Source organism: Petaurus breviceps, unplaced genomic scaffold (assembly GCF_028583685.1).
Source record: "Petaurus breviceps papuanus isolate PSGF00001 unplaced genomic scaffold, PetGlider_PUasm1.0 229, whole genome shotgun sequence".
Taxonomy (NCBI): domain Eukaryota; kingdom Metazoa; phylum Chordata; class Mammalia; order Diprotodontia; family Petauridae; genus Petaurus; species Petaurus breviceps.
Genome location: NW_027185903.1, coordinates 960,048 through 982,845, shown reverse-complemented (window position 1 = coordinate 982,845; position 22,798 = coordinate 960,048). Strand labels below are relative to the sequence as shown.

The 22,798-nt window shown below is 38.7% G+C and overlaps 1 protein-coding gene across 1 annotated transcript in view; it reads right to left on the bottom strand.

Moving 5' to 3' along the window:
- TMC5 (transmembrane channel like 5) overlaps window positions 1-16,117 on the bottom strand; it is a 145,313-nt gene extending 129,196 nt beyond the window's left edge. The window contains exon 1 of the mRNA XM_069095969.1: window positions 15,885-16,117. The gene's annotated coding sequence lies outside the window, so the exon portion shown is untranslated. The remainder of the gene's footprint in view (window positions 1-15,884) is intronic.
- Between the last annotated feature and the right edge of the window lie 6,681 nt (window positions 16,118-22,798).

Below are 22,798 nucleotides of genomic sequence, written 5' to 3'. Positions count from 1 at the left end.
AGAGAGAGAGAGAGAGAGAGAGAGAGAGAGAGAGAGAGAGAGAGAACAGAAAGACAGAAAGAGAATTAGCTAGAAAGAGAGTCAATACTTCAGTTTGCAAAATGCTTCTGAGCTCTGTTCAGGCAACAAACAAGCTACAGAAAGAAAATCACAGGAAAAAAGTCAGCAACAATTTAAATTTACCTAATGAACTTTTAAAGTCACATCGTTTACTTAGGCTCAGAATGAGCATAATGAAATTATTGATTGAAATATTGAACATGGAGAAGCACCAGCTTTCTTGTTCACTCCATGGGAAGGAGTCAATAAAAAAATGTAACATTTTTATGACCATGGCTTCTATTCTGAAGCTCAGAAGCAGGAGCAGGGGCTCATTTTGGGAAGACAAAGGCACATAAATCTGGTATGATTTGAGCTACAATACAGAAGTGAGGGATCTGCCCAGGGACATGTTCAAAGGGTACAATTAATAAATATTCAATTAAGAGATTTCCTCTCTCAGCCAAAGAATTAAGGCAATACTCAGGTTTGTCTTTATCTTGTTAAGAGCCTTGAAAAGGCGTTTTTGTTGCTATTCAGTCATGTCTGACTCTTCATGACCCTTTTTAAAGGATTTTCTTGGCAAAAACACTGTAGTGATTTGCCATTTCCTTCTCCAACTCATTTTACACATGTGGAATTGAGGTAAATAAGTAAATTAAGTGACTTTTCCAGGGTTATACAACTAGGTGTTTGAGGCCAGATTTGAACTCATGATTCCAAGCCCAACACTATTCACTACATCACCCAGTTATCCCTTTAATAGGGTTACTAACCCCTTTTTTGTGACCTGGAGAGGATACTGTGAGGACACTACTACAGAAACCATGTTGGGGTGGAGGAGAAAAGCCAGAGAGGAGCTTACTTGGGGCACAACCAAGAAGTGGGTTTGGTGAAGGAAGCTCTAGAAGGTAAACAGCATTTTTTGTGTCAAGGATTCCTTGGGCAGTCTAGTAAAGCCTATGGACCCCTTCTCAGAACGTTTTTCAATGCATAGAATTAAAATACACAGGATCACAAAGAAAAGAAATTCTATTGGAATGCAATTATAAAAATATTTTTTGAAAATTCATGAAACCACTTAAATCTATCCCCAAATTCCTTGGGAGTCTGTGGATCCTAGGTGAAAAAGCCCTGCCCATACTATGTCTTAACTATCCTTTCCCATACTTCCTCTTCCCAGCCTACACCCTTATGGGAGGAAAGAATGAACCTGTTTTTGTATTAAATGCACTAATCTTAAAAGAGAGGAAAGTACTTCGAATCCGGGCTCCGACACTTAGCATCCACCCAGAAACACCTGGCCGTGTAACCTTGAGCAAGTTACTTAACCCCGATTGCTTAAAAGAAAAAGAGAGAGAGAGAGAGGAAAGTACTTCCCAATCCTGCTTCTAATAATTGAACTTGATATTTTTTTTACCTGCTAAAAGACTTACTCACACGTTAACTGAAAGGATTAGATAAGGTCCTTTACAACTCTGTTTATGATTCTCTGTCTTCTTGGGGGCACAGGGACAAAAGATTTAAAAAGAATAAATCCCATAGAAAGGGATTTCCACTCACCTTATTCACACCAACCTCTCCAGTATCTACATCGGGAAGAGTTCTATCATTTTTCCAGCATCTGATCTCAGAAAATCATGGAGAACAAAGGCTTCATGGAAAATGCCCTCTCCTGCTGATTCTAACACACAAGCATAAGGTGTCCTCTGGTGGGTCACCGTATGGTTCTAACTCTTGACTATGAAAATAAAGTATATGTAATGTTACTTAATTTTTCTTTACTGTTTCCATAATTTTGGCTTAATTATTACCTAAGCTGTTGTCTGTCTTCCACAATAAACAGACCAGTAGAGAGGCCTTTAGTTCACAGTGGTGATGAAAATAGGGAAAGGAAGCAAATGCCAAGTCTTCAAACAAAAAGGAAAGGAATTCTCAAGCAGCCAAGTTCTTTCACATTGTGTAATATGTACTAATTTATGATTAATGAGAAAAAAGTAAATAAACCTATACAAAAATCAGCCAATGCTACATAGTTAAACAAATTACCAAATGGATACTAATTCTAAAACTAGACATAAAAAGTCAGGATATGAAACAGCTCCTTTAATTATAGCTAGGTGGCACAGTGGATAAAGTGCTAGACCTGGAGTTGGGAAGACTCATCCTCCTGAGTTCAAATCCCACCTCAAACACTGACTAGTGGGAGGTTGGTGCTATTACTATGCATATTTGACAGATGAGGAAACTGAGGCAAGTAGAGATTAATTAAGGCTAGGTTGCACAGTGGATAGAATGCTGGACCTGGATTCAGGAAAACCTGATTTCAAATCCACATCAGACACTTACTTGCAAGTTGTATGACTCTGGGAAAGTCATTTAACATCCGTTTGTCTCAGTTTCCTTAACTGTAAAACTTGGATAGTACCAGCACCTAGATCTCAGAGTCTTTGGAATCAACTGAGATAACTTTTGTAAAGCATGGTGCCTGGTACATAGTAGGTGTTTAATAAATTTTCATTTCTTTCCTTTCATATCCATTCTAGTGACCTTTCCTTTGTACTATCATGCCTCAAACAGATCAATTGAAATGGTTAGTTCTTACTCTAACTTTTCATGTTTATATTTCATGAAAGGAGCATACAGAGTTTTTTAGACTTTTAATTTAGGTACTCTTTTTGTAAGCTGGCGAGAAGAGGCACAAGATCCAGGATTTCATTTTTATTGGGAACACTTGGATAAGGAAACTCTCTTTACCGGTACATGCAGTATCTTCTCTGCAATTTGTAATCCTAAAGAGCTGCCTAGAGCAGAGGTGTCAAACCCACAGCCAGCCCACAGGTCACCAGAACCAGATTAAAATGAAATTGGGAAATATTTAACAAAAATAAATAAAACTACAAATTTTTTTTTGTTGTTGATTCATCAAATCCAACTCTTTGTGACCCCATTTTTTTTGGGGGGGGGCGGGTTCTTGGCAAAGATACTGAAGTGATTTGTCATTTCCTTCTCTAGCTCATTTTGTAGATGAGGAAACTGAGACAGAGTTAAATGACTTGCCCAGGGTCACACACTTAGTGTCGGAGGCCAGATTTGAATTCAGGTCTTCCTGACTCCAGGACCAGCACTCTATCTACTGCACTACCTTGCTGCCCTCAAATACCACAGAACACAAATGATGTATGTGTGACCCACAGGGATCCTTATGAACAGTTTCATGGCTCTGTTTCTATTTGAATCTGATACCATGGGCCTAGAGCACTGAGAGATAAAACAGTGACTTGCCCAGGGCCTCAGTCATTATGTGTTGGGGTCACAACGAGATAACAATAGCTAACGTTCAAATAGGGCCTACGATGTGCCAAGTGCTTTACAAATATTATCCTCATAACAACCCAGATGATGACACTGAGGCATACAAGTTCAGTGACTTGCCCAAGGTCACACACTTAGTAAATGTCATAGGCTGAATCTGAATTCAGGTGTTCCTGAGACTCCAGACCTGACACTCTCTCCTCTCTCTGCACCAGCAAAGGTCTTTTTGACTTTGAGGCCTCCTATATAGTATAGCAGAAAGAAAACTAGACTGAAACAAGGTGTCAGAACACGTGGGTTCAGCCAGCTTCTGTGACCTTGGGAACTTCTCATGACTCTAGAGATAAACACATGGGTAGAATCCAGAGTACAGGACAATAGATTGGATGTGAGAAACGAGAGCAAAGACTAATTTAGCATCAGCATGACCAAAAGGCCAAAGGCCTCTGAAGGACTCTTATGCATGTGGTTTCTTGGATATGATAAGAAAGTTGTCTTTTTTTTTTAATTGGGAGGAAGAATTGAAACAGTTACTGGAAAGAATGAGTTCATTGTAACAGCATTTTAGAATGTGATGACCAACAAAATACTCCCTGAGGTTTCTGTAGGGTATCACTGTTTCTTGGGAATTTTTGAGGTGAAAGCGAGGGGAAAAGAGCCTTGTGGACTTGGAGAATAGCCTTGCAAAGTCACAAAGATGAGAGAGGGAAGGCCTTGTATAGGAAATAGCAAGACAGTCATATTAACTGGAATGTAGTATGTGAAAGGGTGTATAATCTGTAACATGGAGAGGCAGAAAAGAGCCAGATTGTGGAGGGCTTCAAATGACAGGCAGAGGAATTGGTATTTTACCCTAGAGGCCAGGGAGGTGCTGGAACTTCTTGGACAGAGGAGTGATATGGCTAAATCTGTGTTTTAGGAATATTATTTGGACAGCTGCGTGGAGAGTGGATTGCAAGTAGGAAGACCAATTTGGAAACTACTGTAATAGTCCAGGTGAGAGGTGGGCCTGAATTAAGGTAGTGACTGTCAAAAAACATTATTGGGGTGGCTAGGTGATGCAGTGAATAAAGCACCGGCCCTGGAATCAGGAGGACCTGAGTTCAAATATGACCTCAGACACCGAACACAAAAAAACTAGCCATGTGTCCTTGGGCAAGTCACTTAACCCCAATTGCCCTGCCTTCCTCCCTCCAAAAAAGCAAAAAAAAAAAATTATTAACAACCTACTAAGTGCAAAGTGAGCATCTAAGTGGCATGGTGGATAGAGAGCTGGGCCTAGAGTCAGGAAGACCCATCTTTTTTTTTTTCTTAGAGGAAATTTCACCATTTATTGACCTAAGTCATTGTCCTGATATCATCTTTAAAAAAATTTATTTAGTATTTTATTTTTCCCCAGTTACATGGGAAAACAATTTTTAACATTAGTTTTTAAAAGTTTTGAGTTCCAAAATCTCTCCTTTTCTCCCTATCTCCATTGAGAAAGCAAGCAATTCAATATAGGTTATACGTGTGTAGTCATACAAAACATTTTAAAATTAAGGAAGACTCATCTTTGTGAGTTCAAATCTGGCCTCAGGCACTTACTAGTTGTCCAACCCTGGGCAAATCACTTTACCCTGTTTGCCTCAGTTTGCTTATCTGTAAAATGAGCTAGAGAAAGAAATGGAAAAGCACTTAAGTATCTCTGCCAAGAAAATCCCAAATGGGGTTATGAGGAGTTGACACCACTGGAAAACAACTTAACAACACCAAAATGAGTCAAAAGACAATCCCTGACTTTTGGGAAATCACAATTTAATGGGGGTTTGAAGGAAGGGAAGGGGACAGCTGCAAGAGGTGAGCTGTGGATGTAGAATGACCAATACTTGGCTATTGATTACATATGGCGGGGAGGGTGGAAGAGTAAACAGGTAAAGTCGACCTCAAGGTTGAATTTCCAAGACTCAGAGACGTTTTCCTCTCCACAAAAGTTAGGGGCTGATGGGTAAGTCAGTCATCTTGAAGAACTACTCTGCTACCCTATGCTTTTGGGAAGATAAAAATGTCTCCTCAAACCTGAGTTCAAAGTCTCCAGAAGTAATGAATATAAAGTTAAATGTAAGCATAGCCTCTGACCTTGAGCATGAATATCAGGGAAAATATATTAGAAAAATTAGAGCCCCCATGAAAAGGTGAGGCTTTTTTCTATACAAAAGCAAAAGTCTTCAATCTCAGGACACTGCTTTCTTCATAGACCTGGATCCTAGCTGATAGCATTTGCACTGGTAGGACCAGCAGCAGAGCAGACACCAGAAACTCACAGATCTTGTAAAACATCCCCCATACCTCACCCCCACCAGCTTTTCTGAAAAGTAATTTGCACTATGTCCCAGAAGGATATACCGTATATGTACTTTAACCCAGAAATACTAGTACTAGGGCTTTATCCCCCAAAAAAATTAAAGAGAGGAAAAGGATTCATATGTTCAAAAATATTGGTAGTAACTCTTTTCATAGTTGCAAAGAACTAGAAACTAAGGAAGAGTTCATCAATTACGGAATGGTTGAACAAATTATGGTATAGGAATGTACTAGGATATAAGAAATGAGAGAAATGGAAGGGTTCGGAGAAACTTGGGAAGACTTGTATGAACTAATGCAAAGTGAGCAGAACCAGGAGAACAATTTATATAATGACAATGATACTTTAAAATGAAAAACTTTATAAGACTTAAGAACTATGATGCGCACAATAGTCAACCCTGATTTTGGAGGACCAGTGATGAAACATGCTACCCACCCCCTAACAGAAAGGTGATAGACTCTGGGTGCAAAATGAGAAATGACCAATGTGGGAATTTGCTTTGCTTACTGTGAGTATTTGTTAAGCAGCTAGGTGGCATGAGTAGACGCAGTGCTGGGCCTGGAATTAGAAAGACCTGAATTTCTTAGTGCAAATTGAAGTATAATTTTCTCGCCTCTTTTTACTTCTCTTGACTTTTTTCTTTTGGTGATGTGCCTAATATGGAAATGTGTTTTGCATAATTTTACATGTATAATTGACATCATTATTGCTTTCCTTTTCAGTGAGTGGGTAAGGAGCTAGAGGGAGGGAGACAATTTAGAACTCAAAATGTAAAAAAAAAATAATAAATTTAAAACATAATTTGAATCTGGCTTCAGTTACTTCCTGGATGTGTGACCTTGGAAAAATCATTTGCCCTTTGTTTGCTTCAGTTTCCTCTACTGCAAAAAGAGAAAATAATAACACCTACCTTATAGGATTGTTATGAGGATCAAAGGAGATAATATTTGTAAAACACTTAATTCAGTCATTAGCATATAGTAGGCACTTAATAAATGCTTGTTTCCTTCCCTTTTCCTTCTCTTAACCCCCTCCCTATAAAACTTTTCTTTTTTCTTAATCTCCCAGTGGAGAGGAGGATTGAGGAAAAAAAAAAGGTTTTTGTTCATTGAAAAACATTTTTTTTTAAAGAATATTCCCTAACTGGAAATACTCAAGGAACTAATTAGCATATGTCTTGAGACCAAGATCCTGCTAACTGTATTCCAAAATTTCATCCCAACAAATTTGACTTCCTTTCATCTTTTTTTTTTTTTTTGCTTTTTGGAGGGGGGAAGGTAGGGCAATTGGAGTTAAGTGACTTGCCCAAGGTCACACAGCTAATTTTTTGTGTTATGTGTCTGTGGTTGGATTTGAACTCAGGTTCTCCTGACTCCAGGGCTGCTGCTCTATTCACTGTGCTACCTAGCTGCCCTTCCTTTCATCTTTTTGATATGGCTGCTGGACTACTATTAAATCACTTAGCTAGAAAGTATTTGCATGTCCATAGGTTTTGACCCAGAGATTTTACTACTATGCATATAATCATAGAACGTTGGTAAGAAGAAAGATCCCATAAAAACCAAATTATTTACAGCAGTAATTTTTATGGTGGCAAAGAAATGGATGAGGGGTGGCCCAGTGGATAGAGCACTTGCCCTGTAGTCAGGAGGACTTGAGTTCAGTTCTGGCCTCCAATACTATCTGTGTCAAGTCATTTAACCCTGAGGAAGTTACTTAACCCCAATTGCCTCAAAAAAAAATCAAAGAAATGGAAACAAAGTACAAGCCCAATGATTGGAGAATGGCTAAACAAATCATGGGACATGAATGTAATGAGATATTACTGTACTATAATAAATTACAAATATGTTAGATATAGAGAAACATGGAAAGCTCTACATGAACTAATGCACAGTAAATTAAAGAGATCCAAGAAAACAGCATACACAATGACTAGAACAACATAAATGGAAAAAAAACAACCACAAAATGATCAAAAATGAATTTTGCATCACACAAAAAATGTTACAAATTACTAATAATAAGAGAAATGATAATCAAAATAACCTGGAGTCTTCACCTTATGCTCTGTAAATCGGTAAAGATGACAAAAAATGGCAACAGTCAATGTTAGAGGGGTCGTGGAAGAATAGGCACATTAATACATTGCTGGTGGAGCTGTGAAATGGTAAGAACATTTTGGAAAACACTTTGGAATTATGCAAATAAAGTGACTAAAAGGTCCATACCCTTTGAATCAGAGTCCTATTACTGAGTTTATACCCCAAAGAAGTCAACAATAAGGAAAAATGTCCCCATATACTCCAAAATGTCTATAGTAGCACTTTTTATGGTAGCAAAGAATGGGAAACAAGGTAGATTCCTACTAATTGGGGAATGGCTAAACAAATTGTGGTACATGAATGCAATGGAATATTACTCTGCTGTGAGAAATTACACATGTGATGAATACAGAGAAGCATGGCAAGATCAATATGAACTGATGCAGAGGGAAGTAAGCAGAACCAAGAAAACAGTATACATAGTAACTACAACAATTTAAATGGAAAGAAAAACACACCAAAAATAAATAAGTGAAACAAAATTATAAAGATCAAGCAGAGATCAAATAAAAATATATGAGAAGATACCCCCAACCTATTCCTTCAGGGAAATGATGAGTCCACAGTTGTTATATATTGCATGTTTTTGGACTTTTTGAATGTATTAATCAGTTGTGCTGACTTTTTTTCCTCTTTTTCCTCTCCAAAAAGTACTACATTAAATATGGAAAGGAGACGGGGGGTAAGATACATGAAATACTATGGTGAAACAGAAAATATCAAAAAGACTTATCTTTTGAAAAAGGTAAATGTTGCAGAATTGTAAAGAACAAAACAAATCTGGTCACAAAGATGAGATATGAGAAAACACATTCCACCCCACTCCTTTGCAAAGGTGGGAATACCCTGGATATGGAATACAAAATATACTTTGACTTTTTTGATATACTAATAGGTTTTGTTGATTTCCCCTTCCCCCACCTCTTTAATATTCTGTTATCTTAAATGATTCTCTGATGCTGAGAGAAATTTAGGTGATATACAAACAAAAAGATATGTCAATTTTTAAAAAATAAAGCATTTGCTTTTAACTCTTAAGGAACACTGTTAAGTTGAAGAGCTCCCAATTAGAAAGCTATTGAAATAGGTCGGGAAGCACTGACATGGACCTAAAGTACAGTAGCAGCTATATGAATGGAGAGAAGAGGATGGCTTAAAAAGATGTTGTGGGTACCTTCTCACCTCTGCCAGATTGGTCTCCCTTATGAACAGATCTTATCATGTTGAACTGTGAGGACTTCTTTTTTGCTCTGATTTTGAAAGTCATTAGTTGAAAAATATTATTACTAGAGTCCAAATATTTGCATTTGTACCAATGAGAGTCTGGCTGTGGAGGTTTCAGGGCATTAAATCAAAATAAATTTAGATAACTTTTATCAATGCAAGGACCAATCATTTTTTCTATAAGACCAATGATGAAACATGCTTCTCACCTCTTGGCAGAGAGATGATGGATGATGGGTGCAAAATGAGACGTGCATTTTCATGTATAAATTTGGTTTTTTAAAAATAATATTTTATTTTTCCTAATTACACCTAAAAACAATTTTTAACATTAGTTTGGTTTTTTTTTAATTCGAGTTCCAAATTCTCTCCCTCCTTCCTTCCCTGAGACGGTAAGCAATTTGATACAGGTTATACATATACAATCATGCAAAACATATTTCCATATTAGTCATGTTGTGAAAGAAAACACAGACTGAGAAAAAATAAAGTAAAAAATAGTATGCTTCAATCTGCATTCAGTCTTTATCAGTTCTTTCTCTGGAGGTGGGTAGCATTTTTTATCATGAATCCTTTGGAATTGTCTTGGATCATTGTATTGCTGAGAAGGGCTACGTCAATGAATTTGTTTTGCATGATTTCACTTATTTGTTACAAGGAAGGACATTTTTGTGGGAAAGATTTGTAGTTGGAAGTGAGGAGTAGTGTTAGTAAGACAAAATTAAGTAAAAGAAAGAATCATCAATGAAATATTTTTAAAATGCACATATAAGAGTATGAGGAAATTCATAAGAGTAGTGGTACTACCATGTTAAATTTAATACATATATTTAAAAAAAACAATTTGTGCACAATAGATGGTTTCACATTGTGCACAATTCATGGTTTCATCTATAAGCTTCTTTTTTAAGTCCATTGCATATGGAAATGGCCATGTTTATTAATGTTTGTCAGGTTCATAAGAAGAAAAATATTTTAAGAACAAAAAATATTTTAAGAACATATAACAAACCTAACATAGATTACATCTCTTTTGTTTTTTTGGCGGGGCAATTGGGGTTAAGTGACTTGCCCAAAGACACATGGCTAATTTTTTGTGTGTGTGTTAAGTGTCTGAGGCCATATTTGAATTTAGGTCCTCCTGATTCCTGGGCCAGTGCTCTATTCACTGCGCCACCTAGCCATCCCCAACTACATCTCTTTCAATGAAGACACAGGTTTAAATACCCATTCTGAGATCTTGGGCAAGTCACTGATCAATGCAATGAGCAATTATGATTTCAAAACACTGGTGATGAAACATGCCTATGACCACTTGGCACAGAACGAGACATATGACTTCAGAAATGATCAATGACTATTGAACTATAAGAAATGAGGAGCAGATGGACTTCATAATAACCTGGAAAGACTTATATAAACTGATACTGAGTGAGGGGAGCAGAACCAGGAGAACTTTGTACACAATTACAGACACATCGTATCTGTGATGACTAACTTTGATAGACTAGGCTCCTCTCAGCAATGCAAGGTTATAAGACAACTCCAAAGGACTCAGGATAGAAGGGACATCCACATCCAGAGAAATAACTACAGAGTCTGAATGCAGATTGAAGCAAACTACTTGCTTGTTTCTTCTTCCTCATTATTCATTGCATTGGTTATAATTCTTCTTTACAACTTGACTAATGTTTAATGTGAAGGTATATGTAGAACCTATATCAGATTGCATGCCATCTTGGGGGAAGGGGGGAGAAAATTTGGAACTCAACTTGTGGAACTGAATATTCTAAACTAATAGTAAACAAATTAAAAAAAAAATCAATGTGAGAATTTGTTTTCCCTTGGACTAAGTTTCTTCATCTGTAAAGTGAGGGCATTGGATTAGATGGCCTCCTAGGTCCCTTTCAGCTCTACTGGGTGTCCCTAAAGTCTGGACACATAGGAAATCTCATTAACTATGCATATTTTCAAGAAATGAAATGAATGAAATTTTAAACAACATTTTATTTAATGAGCATAAATTTCAGCCATCACAATTTCATATGAAATAAAAGCTTTCATTAGCTATGGGGGACTATTTTCCATATTAATGAGATTAATTTAATTAATTAATTAGATTTCCTATGTGTCTCCTATGTCTTCCTATAAAATCTCATTTATGCTAATTAAATAAAATGTTGAAAATTTCATTCATTTCATTTTTTGAAAATATGCATAGTTAATGAGATTTCCTATGTGTCCAGGCTTTAGGGATACCCTGTAGATCTGTGGCCCTTTGATCAAATAATTATAGCTATCATTTACATAGCACCTACTACATGCTAGGCACCGTGCTAAGTGTTTAACAAATATGATCTCATTTGATCTTCACAACAACCTTGGGAGGTGGGTGCTATTGTTATTCCCATTTTATAGTTGAGGTAATTGAGGCAAGAAGGGTAAAAGTGATTTGCCCAGAGTCACATAGCAAATAAATGTCTGAGTCAGGAAGATGAGTCTGCCTGACTCCAGGCCTAGTCCTCTATCCATCAAGCCACATTGATGGCCTACAATGAACAAACACTTTAATAAATGTTTGGTTAATTGAGCATGCTGTTTTTTTGATTTAGCCCTGTCCAAGGGAAAAGAACATGGCCTTGCTCCCCTTTGGGTGGGGTTTTGTCTTTTTCCCACCTTTACTGCATCTATCCCCTCCCATGCCACAACCCTTTAGGTGGAGATGTGTTTTCTCCTCCCTTTCTGTTGTACTGTTGTAGATATGCAAACTTCTGTAAGGACTGTGAATGCTGGGTTCTATAAACATGTTCACATAAATTTCTCAACATTATGATTGCCTGCTGATAGTAGGCTATTATTTCCCCAATTTACAACTAAGGAAACTGAGGCAGACAGCGATTAAGTGACTTGCCTAGGGTCACAAAGCTAGTTGGATTCGAAGTCATATGGAGTATGTTGAAGGTATTCAACCCTCAGAGGTCAGGTCAGATTTGCTGGTGATGGGATGGGGTGTTTGAATCAGATTCAATTCAGTGAGTTAGTCAACAAGCATTTATTAAGTGATGACTCTGGGCCAGGCAATTTGTGCTTAAAGCTGGAGATACAAAGAAAGGCAAAGAAAACCAAACCAAACCAACAACAACCCCCAAAACACATGGACCTGGACCTCAAGAAGTTCACGGTCTAATGGAAGAGAGGCTATCCGAAAAATTACACCTGTGAGCTATATACAGCACACATGGAACTTTATTAGTTGTCTACTCACTGCTAGGTAGGCACTCAGGGAAAGAAAGAAAGTGGGAAGAAGGGAGGGAGACAAGGAGGAAGGGAAGAAAGAAGGAAGGAAACAGGGAGGGAAGGAAGAAGAAGAAAAATAAGAATTCCTTCCTGAAGGATCTTATATTTGATTCCAAAAGTCATGCCCTGGAAATTTTGTGGGTTCAGTTCCAAACCACCACAATGAATTGAATGTTGAAATAAAGCAAGTCACAGGAAATTTTTGGTTTCTCAGTGCATATAAAAGTTATAAATGCACTATACTGTAGTCTGTTAAGTGCGCAATAGTATTATGTCTAAAAAATGTATATACCTTAATTGAAAATAGTTTATTGCTAAAAAAAAATGCTAACCATCATCTGAGCCTTCAGTGAGTCATAATCTTTTTGCTGGTGGAAGGTCTTGCCTTGATGTTGAGGGCTGCTGACTGATCAGGGTGGTGGTTGCTGAAGCTTGGGGTATCTGTGGCAATTTCTTAAAATAAGACAAGAATGAAGTTTGCTACATCAATTGACTCTTCCTCTTACTTGAGCACTTTAAGGCCATTGTAGGATTATTAATTGGTCTAATTTCAATATTGTTGTATCTCAGGGAATAGGGAAACCAGAGGAGAGGATGAGACACAAGCTGGAGAAGTTAGAACACACCCAACATTTATCAAATAAATCTTACATGGGTGTGATTTGTGGCACTCCTAAATAATTACAATTCTAATATCAAAGTTCACTGATCACAGATTATAACAGATATAATGATAATTAAAAAGCTTGAAATGCTAGCAAGAATTGCCAAAATCTGACACAGAGACACAATATGAGCATATGCTGTTAGGAAAATGGCACAGATGGACTTGCTTGAGGCAGGATTACCACAAACATTTAATTTGTAAAAAACACAAAATCTTCAAAGATGTCTGCAAGCACAAAAGAAATGCAAAGTATTTGGGGAGGGATTCCAAAAGGGGAAGGAACTAGAAAAGCCCTTATGAAGGTGGTCCCTGAGTTGATTTTTGAAGGAAATAGGAATTTTAAGAGATTAATTTCTCTAAGTTGAGAATCAGAAACTGGAGAGATCAAGGAGAACTTCAAAGAGGAGGCAGCATCTGTGCTGAGCTTTTGAAGGGAAGATGAGGATTTTAAGTGTTCAGATGAAGGAGTGCAGCCCAAGTGTGAAGGCAGTTTGCAAGTGCACACATGTGGAAGGTGGAATAATCCTCTGAGGTCTCTTTTTAACTTTCACTCATATAATACTACTATTCTTCCATGTCTGGGTTTTCCTCTCTCCTCATTTCCTCTCTGCCCACACAAGTATGGAAAGTGGCCTGGATTAGTAGCACAGTCTGCGCATGGTCACAGAACATAGAGAACCTGATCTTCCCAGAGTGTCCTATCTGAGCTAATTTTCATTTTTTAAAGAAAAGAATGATGTTTTTGCAATGACACATAAATAATGAGCTGGTAGATAATTACCCTAAGGGTACATTTTGTTGTTGTTTTTGCTAGAGTTTTATTTTTCCTTTGCTTTGTTTTTTTTCCTTTTTCTATCACATTTTCACTGCAGACTAAATTAGCTAAAGAACTGGGAAGGACTTCAGGGGCCACTGCACCTTACAATTCACTCTGAAACATACAAAAGTAATAGCAGCCCACAACTTTTTTCTTCATCACAACCTCAAGAAGTAGACAACTTAGAGTAAATATAGGTAGTACCCCATTTTCCAGAGGGAAAAACTGAGTCTCAGAGAAAGGAAGTGATGACTTTTCAAGGTCAGACTTCCTCCTTTAAATGACTAAGTCATCCCTTGCAAAGCAACCAGATAACCATATCCACCAGTTCATCACCATCAAACACTAGTTATTTTTTCATTAACTGAGAGGCAAGAGAGCCATCATATTAGTGTCCTATACTAGATGCCAATTATCCCAGCTTTCTTCTTTTTCCTCCCACCCATCCTCATGAGAAATAACACAAGTAGTCCTTCTTTCCTGTGTAGGGGAATCTGGGTGGTTTAGTGGATTGAATGCTAAGCCTGAAGTCAGGAAGAACTGAGTTCAAATATAACCTAAGATTGCAAAATATATGACCCTGGGCAAGTCACTTACTGTCTGTATGCCTGTAAAATGGAGCTAATGACAGCACCTACCTCTAAGGGTTGGTCAAATGAGGTAATTAATATTAGTAAAGCACTTAGCTCAATGCCTGGCAGTAGGTGCTTAACAAATTTTTATTTCCTTCCTCAGACCTCCATCCCTGGAAAGTGTCCACAGAGAAACAACAGCCCCTTAGCTAGAACAGAACACCTCTTACTTGGAGAAATGATGGATTTTATTCAGTTCACAATCATGCTGTTCCTGGAGCAGGTGTCTAATTTGGCTTCCCACAAGAGAGACTGGGAGACACCCTGGGCAGTGAATTAAAAAGGGAAGAAATAAAGAAAGAAAAAAACTATTGACAACAGGGAGGGGGGAAGAAAACCGTGCTACTTATGTGACAGGAAACTTGTGAAATTACAAGTATTCAGGTAAAAAACACATCTTCAAAATATATACTTTTTGACACACCAATAGAACTTTATAATGCAGAAATTTCGAGATAGATTTCAGCGAAGGTAAAATGCATTGTAGCCTCGGAAAACTGTATGCTTGTGTGTGTGTGAGTGTGTGTGTGTGTGTGTGTGTGTGTGTGAATGGGGGTGGGGTGGGGGCGGGGGACTCATCTTACTGAAAGTTTTTGCTCCAAGCATGGCTTTCTATTGTCGCCCCACAGTGCTCCAAGACGCCTCGATTCCCCTGCTTGCTCAATCCCTTAGCCTCCTTTCAGCCCAGGTTGGATAGCTCAACCCCTGGCAGTCCCCAGCCTCAGGAGCTGTCCGCATTCCAAATCCCATACTCAGTTCCTCCTACAGGAGGGTACACTTCAGCGCCCCTGGGCCCCCTAAACAGTAAAATCCTCAGCTGACAGAGCAAAAGGAGTGGGAGAGAGGAGCGGCGCCAAAGCAGGCGGAGACGGTGTCTCAGAAGGGAAGGGACTGGAAACTGTGTTGGGGTTCCAAGTGGTGCCAGAGGTGAATGGGGGAAGCTGCAGGGAGCTCTCTCCATTCTCCGTCTTCCATCCCAGACCAGGGCTCCCGGAGAGAAGCCTGTGCGGGGCTATGGCAGGGCAGAAGACGGGTCAGGGACTTGCCTGGTGCTAACGCGATCTTAAGGTGTTTAGGGTAAGCGAATTCCCTAAGACCTGTCTCAGACGGAAGGAAGCAGCGGCTTCAGCTCCGTAGTTTGTTTTGTCTTTGCTTCTAAAGCAACAATTCCCAATCTTATTTTGGTACCTGTGTCCCTTGACTTTTGGCAAACCTTCTTGTACCCCCATTCAATATGAAAAGTAATAAATTCTAGAATTAACCATAATATGTACATTAAGAAATAGAGATTGATTTATTCCAAAAGGATAATGCAGTTAGTTCCCCAAATATTCTTCATTCCCACTTGACAATATTCCCATACTCTAAGTTGGGAACCATTGCTCTAAAGGAAAAGTGAGGTGGAAAAGGAGAGGGGGGGGGCGTCGACTGTGATACTTACTATGTAGGTGATTTTAAGTAAGTCGCTTCCCTGTGGAGCTCAATTTCCTCCTCTGCAAAAAAGAGGGAGTTGGATCTAAAGTATGTTCCTTTCAGCTCAACCGTGGAATCTTTCCGGGGCACTGGCACAGTGGGGTAGGGAGAGTGAAGCCTATGAGCAATTGACAAGCCTACATAGCGGTGTTTGGCTTTTGGTTGGCTGTATCCAAGCCTCAGGTGGCAGGTGCATCGAGGACTGCTACAGGTTAAATTTTTAAAGAGAAAGACAAAAACAAAAGACTGTCATCGCAGCCCACTCTACTCCACCTAGGACTTCCCGAAGTTTTAAGTTTCTCCACTAACCAAAGAAAGTGCATGTCCCAGGGCGGAATGGCAATAGCCCAAGATGAGGGTGGGGTGGGGAGGACACACCCCAGGGACTGGGAAGAAAGAATTGAATATTACTTTATTATTTACTCATACTCATTTCACCGTGGAGACGCAACAGATTGGACTGGAAGAATGCCAAATGTGGAGTCCAGAGACTTCACTTCGAGTCTCACTCACCTAACCTCCCAGTCTTAATTTCTTCCTCTGTAAAAGGTGCGCGCTGGGGCCGCTAGGTGGCGCGGTGGATATTCCTAAATTTTACTCTGGTCTCAGACACTTACTAGCTGTGTGATTCTGGGCAACTCACGCAACTCTGCTCGCCTCAGTTTCCTCGTCTGTTAAATGAGCTGGAGAAAGAAATGACAAACCACTCCAGGATCTTTGCAAAAACAAACAAACAAACAAAAAAAAAAAACCAATGGGTTCACGAAGATTCAGACAGTAACATAAATGGGAGCAGTAACTAACTCGTGGGATGTTTGAGAGGCTCAAAGGAGATTATGAAATGCACTTTCCGAGTCTTTTCTTTTGGAAGGGGGAAAGAAAGCAAGGCAATTGGGGTTAAGGGACTTGCCCAAGGTCACACAGCAGTATTAAGTATCTGAGGCTGAATTGAACTCAGGTCCTCCAGATTACAGGGTCTGCTCTACTCACCGCGCTACCTAGCGGCCCCTCTTTTGGAGTATATATATAGATATATATTTAGTGAACACTATTCCACAACAAATCAAAGCAAAACATTCACAGAAAATCAAGGTACAGCCTTCACAATATTACAACTTAATACAGAAAATCACAATATAGTATTTACAACAACTTATCATTAAAATGGCCACATAGTTTTCACTAAAGTGATCACAATATTTAGAACAAAGAGCAATCATCTCAAAGTACAATAGTCAAAGTCTTACACTCAGGGGCACACTTAAGTTAACTCAATCAGTCGCTTATTCAGCAATCAATTATTAAGTATCATTAATCGCTAAGTACAATCATTAGAGAACTAGGTCACTAGTAAACTACAATTTCATCATTACTCAATACCCACAGAGAGGTCTTTTCATCTTGTCTTGGGGCCAGTTCTCAGATTCCCTGGATCTCCTTCCATGGTCCTAGATTCTACCTGGATTCACTAGACTGTCACCTGGGTTCAATGGCAGACAGCTCCCAGTTTCTCGTCCAGCTCTCTGGGTAGGTCCTGCTCCACACTGAAGTTCGGAGGGTCTAGTCCATCTCAAATCCTTCACAATTTCTGCTCCTAGGAATTCAAGGCTCAACCAAGCCACAAACAGACAAAGTCTCAGCATCCTGGTCATTCTTCCTCAGTCTTCTGCTTCCTCAGTCTTCTCCTGGGCTCCCGGGCTCCTCTGTCACCAGGGTTCCTGGGCTTCTGGGTTCCTCTGTCACCTGGGTTCCTGGACTCCTGGGATCTTGGGCTTCTGGGCTCCTGTTCAGAAGCTCCACTACCACAAGTTCTCAGGAAATTCTGGCTCAGTTCTCAACTCTCTCTTCTGTAGCTGTTCTGCCATCAGATGCTGGTCCCAAGAAATTCTCCCTCTTTTGGAGTATTAAAGATCAACTTATAAACACCATCTGCCAAAGAACATTAATTCAGCAGCTACTGTATTTGGGGTGAAGGGGCGCTGAGGTTGACGGTGATATTGAGGCTATTAGGAAAGATATTTGACACTTTGTGTATCATACTGTTTGTTGTTTAGTAGTTTCAGATATATATATATATATATATATATATATATATATATATACATGTCAGACTCTTCACAACCCCATTTGCAAAGATCATGCAGTGATTTGCCATTTCCTTCTCCAGTTCATTTTACAGATGAAGAAACTGAAGAGCAAGCAGGGTTGAGTGAGTTGCCCAGAGTTACACAGCTAGTAAGTGTCTGAGGTTGTATTTGAACTCATGAAGATGAATCTTCCTGATTCCAGATGATGGCATGCTTGAGTGCTTGTGCTTGGACCCCAGTTTTTAAAAAGTCACATTTCTCCCTAGCTTCAAAACACTATCCCAGACAGTTTTCTCCACTATGCCTAGCAATAACTCATGAGTGGGTCCCAGTAAAACAGACTGCCTTTCCCCACAATTACCCATAAGTGGGAGTCAGTAAAACAAACTATCTTTAGCCATCATAAGAACAAGCTGACCTCTGAAGAAATTCTCTTGTAAAAACAAGACTATCCCATAACCACAGAATTATCATGTATTGATTCCCAAAGTTATATTCAATCTGAGGTCAAGCTATAGACATCAGCTCTCAAAGCTATCTTGTACAGACGTAACAGACAAAACTACAACCCTGAGAAACCCCTTCCCCTGGTTTCCAGTAAGGAATGATGCCTGTGACCAAGGTTGTAATCACCTGATTAGCATATCTGCCAGATAATCCACTATTTTTCCTATATAAGCTTTTGCATAATTTCTGTTAAGTTGCAAGTTCCTTAGGGAATGGAAGTTCCCTAAGGAGCTCTACCTACTATATTGGCGTTACAATAAACCTTTGCCACCTTGACTTAAAGAATGCCTCCATGAATTCATTCCAGGTGACTCTCTCCTGTACTTCAGTCCTGGGGGAGTCCCAAGTCACATCATAGGCCTGGCCCTCTATCCACTGTGGCACTTAGCTGTCCCATACACCACACTGTAGCTATCTATATATGCCTCTGCTCTTTATTAGACCTTGAGTTCCCTTTCTTATTTAAGATCTATACCCCTTTGTATCTTCCTGGTTTCCTTGGAGAGAAATAATCAGGAAGGACCTTCTAATCACATATTAGGGCACTTTGTACCCTTAATCACCTGACTTCTTTACTGCCATCTTCCCTGAATACTCTTTGACCCGGCAATACAATTACTAGGTCTGTAACCCAAAGAGATCAAAGGAAAAGGAAAAACACATACATACACAAAAATATTCATAGCAGTTCTTTTTGTGGTACCAAAGAATTGGAAATTGAGGGCCCACATGAGTTAGGGAACAGTTGAACAAGTTGTGGCATATGATTGTGATGGAATACTATTGTGCTATAAGAAATGACCAAAAATGGTTTCAAAAAAACACAGCATGACCTAATATGAGCAAAGTGAAGTGAGAAGAGGTAGGAGATCATTGTATACAGTAGCAGTTTGTATGTCATGGATGCCTTGGGCAACCTCATGAAGTCTATTAGCACAAATAGAGGATGATAGTGAAGATGGAAGGATCAAATGAGGTTTTTAAAAAAAAATTTCAAACATTTTATTTATTTGTAACATTCTTTTCTTCTTAAATTTGTAGTTCCAAATTCTCTCTCTCCTTCCCACCCCCTTCCCCACCCACTGAGAAAGCAAGCAAAATGATATCAATTACACATGTGAAATCGTGCAAAACATTTTTATATTAGCCATATTTAAAAAAAAAAACAAGAAAAATAAAGTAAGAAAATTGTAATGATGATCAACTGTGAAAGACTTGGTTACTCTGATCAATACAATGATCCAAGACAATTCCAAAGGACTGTCAAGCCCCAATTTAATTGTGAACCCCAAAACACAAAACTAGGGTTTGTTCTAAGAAAGAGACAAATGATTAGGTTGGGTGCATGTTTTTATTTCTCACAAGCTGGAGAAATGCATTACATAGGAGTTACAGTCTAGAATTAGGCCCCCCTAAGGGGACCAGTCCAGAACTGGCTTGATTTGAGATTTAGGGGTACAGGGTTATATGCCCCTCAAAGAGTAGGTGTTTCTAAGGGCTGCCAATCAACTCTGATTGAGCAACACACTGGGAGGTGGATTATATTAAAATGAAATCTTGAATCTTGGTCAACCAGGGCTGCTATCATTCCACCATCCTGATCGAGGAAATACTGGTTTTATCTGACCAGCCCCCATCATACCAGACCATTTCCAGTCTTGGGCTGTCTAGGTGGAAGAATCTAACTCCACTCAAGCCTGAGCAGATTAAATCAATTCAGGCCTGGTTTAAAGTTTGATCAAGATAAGACTTATTATCAGTAATGTCCTAGTGAAGAACTTCAGAAAAGGAAGCTAGGAGTGGAGGTCCAAGTCTAGAAAATCATTTTTCATAGGACTTATGATGAAAAATGCATAGGGAACTAATGAACTCAGTGTAAACAGAAGAATAATTTTCTCTTTATTTTTTCTTGCTTTTTTTGAAATAAGGCCAATATGAAAGTATGTTTTTTGCATTATTTCACATGTATCATTGTTATCATTGTGCTTGCTTTCTCAGTGAGTGGGGAAGGGGGTAGGAAGGAGATAGAGAATTTGGAACTCCAAATTTTAAAAGAAAGAAATGTTATAAATAAATAAATAAAATGTTTGAAATAAAAAAAAAAACCTCACTCCCATCTTCACTGTCATCCTATATTTGTGTTAATAGACTTCATGATGCTGGCCAAGGGATCCATGACACAAAGAAAAGTAGAAGACTAGAAGATTTTGAGTCCCTTACAGCTCTAGATCCTAGACTCTTATGCTGTTAAGAGAAGTCAGAAAGATCTGAGTCCAAATTTGCATCAGATATTTAATAACCTTGTATTATCCTTAATCACTATCTGTTTCAGTTTCCTCATTTGTAAAATGGGGATAATAATAGCACCAAGATTGCAGTAAGGATCAAATGAGATAATAGGCACAGTAGACAGTGCTTGGCACATAGTAGGCATTATATAAATTCTTATTCTCCTTCCTCTTCCCTGGGGGAAGGAGAAGTGGTGGTGGTGGTGGTGATGGTGGTGATGTATGTGCAATGAGTGGAGGAAGGAAGGGAGCGGAGGAGGAGGGGATGGAAGTCCACTCACATGGGCAATGAACTAGTCAAATTAAAGGGGAGCAAGAAGAGGGAGGTTAAAGGAGCAGCTAGCTGACTTTTTCTCTCCCAAGCATTCTGCTATAATAGGAAAGATCTAAGGAGGCAATGTGGAGTCATAGCAAAGGTGCTGAACTTATCATCTCCACGTACATTCAGGTATGAGGCACTTAGTAGTGTAAGTGTGTGCAGTTTACTTCATCTCTCTAATGTATGTATGTATGTACACACATGTACACACACACGCACACACACACTCACATATATATGTATATGTATATGTATATATATATATATATATATATATAGTTTTTAACATTCACTTCCATAAGATTTTTAGTTTTAAATTTTCTCCCCCTCTCTCTCCTCCCCTCTCCCCAAGATCACCTGCAATCTGATATAGGCTCTACTTAAACATTTATATTAAACATATTTTTACATTAGTCATGATGAAGAATTAGAACTAATGGGAGAAACCACAAGAAAGAAGAAACAAACAAATCAATAAAAGAAAAGTAGAGCAAATAGTATGCTGCCATCTGCATTCAGACTGCAAAGTTCTTTCTCTGGAGGTGGATAGCATTTTCCATCATGAGTCTTTTGGAGTTGTCTTAGATCCTTGCATTGCTGAGAAGAACCAAATCTATGGAAATGTCATTGCACAATGTGGCTGTTACTGTGTACAATGTTCTGCTGGTTTTACTAATTTCACTCAGCATCAGTTCATGTAAATCTTTCCAGGTTTTTCTGAAGTCCACCTGGTCATCATTTCTTGTAGCACAATAATATTGCATTACATTAATATACCACAACTTGCTCAGCCACTCACCAACTGATGGGCATCCCCTCAATATTCAATCCTTTGCCACCACAAAAAGAGCTGCTGTAAATATTTTTGTATATGTGTATCCTTTCCCCATCTTTATTCCATCTTTGGGATACTGACCTAGAAGTGCTATTTCTAGGTCAAAGGGTATGCATATTTTGATAGCTCTTTGGACACAGTCCCAAATTGCTCTCCAGAATGGTTGGATCAGTTCACAACTCCACCAACAATGCATTAATGTTCCAATTTTCCTACATCTTCTCCAATATTTATCATTTTCCTTTTTTGTCTTGTTAGCCAATCTGCTAGGTGTGATCTGGTACCTCAGAGTCATTTTGATTTTCATTTCTCTAATCAATGCATAAATTATTAAAAAAAAACTCTCAAAATTCTACATTTTCTCCCCAATCTAGTAGAGAGGAACTAGGAATGATTACTCTGCCCTGTCCATTTCCATTTTTGGAAAGTGAGACTCTGGGAGATTAAAGAAACTTGTTCTAGAATACTTAGAAAAGCAGAGATATGAAAACTCAAGGCAAAAAAAGTGAGACTGCTTAGTGAAAACTTCAGGAGTAGTATATTCATTCTCCTAAAGCTTTCATTGATAATAAGTAAAATAATTTAATTCTTAGAGTAATACCCACTTAGTACTCACTTTTCTACCTTATGCTACCCCCACTATTCAATTGGATCTTCAAGGGGGTGACTGTTACTATTTCTAGGTTCATAGGAGTAAGCCTGTAGGAAGCTAACTTTCTAAGTGCTGGTTCATGAGCCCCTGCTGGTATACCTTCACTTAGCAATCAGGTAGTAAATGGAATCAATTCTTTAATGAAGGTATAGCAAGAACAGTAGTTACAACTCATTACTATGCTTCTTTAAGAG